Raw genomic sequence first — 3,976 nt, forward strand, 5'->3', positions numbered from 1 at the left:
AGCCTCCCCAACCAATATGATGGCAGTCTCTGGGAATAACTAGAGAAGGGGCTGTACCATCCCATAGGCAAAACTACCTCCAAGTCAGCATTGTGCTGATTAGTGAAGGATGATATAGCCCAATAGAGATGATTCTTGTGCTCATGTGCCCCCTACATCCTTCCTTTTTCTTCTTCTTCACTTCGCTTCTCAAAATGTTTCCAAGTGACTAGACTATGGTCCTTCTCCTGTTGGTTTCCAATGTATGTGCCTGTGTATACTTGTGTATTCATGTGTGTATTCATGTCTCTGCAGCCAGGCCTGTATGTGTGTGTCTACATTTGAGTACACACATATGTCTATTTATATGTGTTGTCTTATGTGTGTGTTTCTTTTGGTAAGTCAGACAGAGGCAAAATTTATTTCAAATAAAAAGCAAATCATTTCTTTCCAACTCTCTGAGGATCACTGGAGTTCAATGCTGTAGTGGCTTGGGCTACTAGGATACTGGATATGCAGCCAGATTTAGAAAGGAGAGCTGAAAACCTGTGGCAGATGTTCTCTCCAAGGCATGACATATTTTAAGTTGGAATCATTTCTAAAAGCCCAGGGCATAATACGAAGGCATGAGGATTGTACTGAGGGTTAAACACTGGCAGCCATGGGTAATGAGGTTCAGGGGGGTTGTTTATGTAGTGTTTCTTCTCTTGATCCAACCTAAGCACTGAGCATGTTGTCTGATGTCCCGTGACTCATCTAAAGCTCAGTTCTCATTCTAGAAAATGGAAATCTCTTCTTATTGTTCCTAGTTTTAAAAAGAAAGAAAGAAATGTGAGAGAAAGGGAACTGACCTTTGAGAGGGTCCTCAAGCTTGAGCATCTTTCTAATGACAATGACAGCATAATAGCAACACCTCGATTGTGGAGCCCTTTCTAAGCCTAAAGCACAGAGACAGTCACTCCGTCTGAGACGGTCCACCTTGCAGCATCCTTCTGAGGCAGGTGCTCTTGCGAGCTACAGTCTGTAAATGAGAAGACGGGAGGGTAGAGAGGTTAAGAAGCTTGTCCAAGGTTAAAAGACATAGAGGTAAGGACTAAAGGCATGCCTGGTCCTAGAGAGATGACTGTCTTTCTAATAGTTACAGGGAAACAGAGGCAGGTGCTGTGCCCCTGATGGGTGGGTGTGGGGATGCTCAAAGGAGTGAGTGAGGGAAGGGGGTGAAGGAGTGACTGTCATGCCTGCAGCCGCTCAGTTAGCCTTATTCTCTGTTCAAGCCTTATCTCCTGCTTTCAGGCTATGACAAAGGAACTATTATTTTTATTTCACCCCCAACTTGCTCCTTGGGTTCTTATTTACCTCGTATCCACGAAAATCTAACTGTTTTCATGCATTCATTGAACGCATGACTTTTAGGAACTGTGTTTGGTCCAGGCCTGGTGTTAACTCCTGTGATATAAAGTAACCAGAATATAGGAGAAGTTTGCCACATGTGGCAATCTAGGCACTTCACCCTCCCTGTTCTACCTAGGCACTCTGGTGCAGTGTTCATTCATGGGCGAGGATCGTGTATACTACAGGTTGGGATATAGCCTCATCTGTATGGACTGTGGCTAGCTAGTTGCTCCCTGGTCAAACCTGGGAGCTGTTTGGTCTTAAACTGGCATTAGAAACATCACAAAGCATAATTTTAAGAAACATATAAAGATTACATGAATATGACAATGTGTTACCTTGAACCCATGTATCACTCAGATATCACAATAATCAACACACACCAATAGTGCCTTCTTATCTATAAATAATTCAGTAGAATGTAGTGTTAATAGATAGGGATACTTTCAAGAAGCATTACTGTAAGACTACTAACAAAATTAACAACTTTTTCAGATCCTAGCCCTCTGTCCTCTGTCAGCTGTGTAGCGAGCAATGATTTTTACCCATGTGTGGGCTATCTCTTCACTTGACTGACAGCTTCCTTCACTGTATAGAAGACTTCTTTTCTGTAAAGGGTTGGTTTTACTAGCTGCACTACCACAGTCTATGCAGGAAACACTTATGCCTGTGAGCTGAAGTATACTCTATACATTGTCCTCCCAGAAGTTACAAAGTATCAGGTCTTATATTGAGGTCATTGATACATTTAGAGTTGAGTTCTATTCAAAGTGAAATGTAGGCGTTAAGTTTCATATTTTTTTTCATGTGTTAAATACACTGTCTTTCTTCAATGTTTAGTTTTTGGCATCTTTGTCAAAAATTGGATTGCTGTCATCGCAAAGACTTATATCTTGTTCCTTTTCTCTATTCCTTTCATCTATGTGTCTATTTCTGTTCCGATTTCATGCTGTTTTAATGCATGATGTCTCAATAGTATAACTCACATCTGTTGTGATTACCTGTACAAGACTTGCACAAAATCAAGCCAGTCAAAGTTCCAGCATCAAGGAAGGAGGAGCTGGTTAAGGACCCACCCTTGGCAAGGAGCTACAACAATGAATCCTTACTGAGAGGAAAAGTAGCTCTTCTTTGGGAAAGTGGTCAATGTTAGGTTACCCCTACCCCATTAGATGGCTCCACATCCATACACATATGAGCAACATTAATTGGGTTTTGGGGGTATTAGTAATAATTGGGGGAAAAAAAGCAGAGAACATGAGTCTGGGTAGAGAGGCCCTAGGAGACATTATGGGGAGGTAGTGGTAGATGGATATAATTAAAATAAACTAAATAAAGTTTCAAAAGATGAGTAAAAATATTTCAAAAATTAGCAATAATGCCTCGGCATTACATAATCTTCTGATTAACTAGCAATGCTTACAGTTTGTGTTCTTTGTTACAAATCCAAATAGTGTCTGCACATGGCATCCACTTGATGGACATCCCAGGCACATGTGTCAATCATGTGTTGTGTGGAGATCATCACAGACTTCTGAGGAGTGGGGAGAAAGCTGCAGAGCATCCTGACAGAGCTTGGGACGGCTGGGAAGCTAAGGTTAAATTCCCCATCAAGACATGGATGAGGCATCGTCACCGAGCAGACCTTTGAAACTTCCCCTTTTAGGAAGTGATAAGAAGCAGAGAAATACTTCTTTGGAGAAGGAAGAAAGCACCATTTCAAGGAATGTTTGACAGGGAGAAAGCAGCCTGCTCTGCTGTATTCTCATGTCTCCCATTCCACGGGCCAGTGTGGATATGACTTGCCCAGCCCCTGGGAGGTGCTGCAGGAAACACTGGACTCTGGCTCTGTCCGAAAAGCCTTGGGGGGTATCACTACACCCCATGATAGCTGGGGCTGTGGCGACCACATGTACAGGTGGGCCATCTGTCACTCATACCCCATCCCACTCCACCCAAGATGGCCACTCTCTAGAGCACTCATGCCACCTCTCCAGACTGATGGCAACAAATTCCTTCACATTCCTACCTTTGCTAGCTGATTTGGGGGTTTGCAAAAGGAATTAATTGCCCAAGGCTTGCAATTGCAAGGGCCAGTATGTACTCAGAGTTGAAATTAATTTCTAGAGAACCAAAAGGAAATCAATGACCTATTTTGTGTACTCACAGTATTTCTGGCCATCTCTCATAAGCAATGACAGTTCCTCCCTTGGTGACCCCACAAACAGGTGTGTGGGCTTGAGAGGATTTCAGTATAGATATACACAAAAACTGGAGGAAAAGATCAGGGGCTGCCTTTGTTCCCCCATCACTAAATCTTCTGCAGGGGATACCACATATCTCCCCATTTTTGTGGTGTGGAAATAGAATGTTCTGAAAATCTCTTAGTTGATAAGTGAAGAAGAAAAGGAGAAGGGGTTGTATGAGCCATGCGGGGGAGAAGGGGTCAAGGTCATGATGGGAGAACCCACAAAGACAGCTGACCTGTGCTCCTGGAAGCTCATGAACTCTGGACCAACCATTAAGGAGCTTGCATAGGTCCAAATTAGGCACTCTGCACAGAGTGACAGTTGAATAGCTTAGTCTCTTTGTAAGGCTCCTAGCA

The sequence above is a fragment of the Myodes glareolus genome, chromosome 8 (genome assembly GCF_982192425.1).
Source record: "Myodes glareolus chromosome 8, mMyoGla1.1, whole genome shotgun sequence".
NCBI lineage: Eukaryota > Metazoa > Chordata > Mammalia > Rodentia > Cricetidae > Myodes > Myodes glareolus.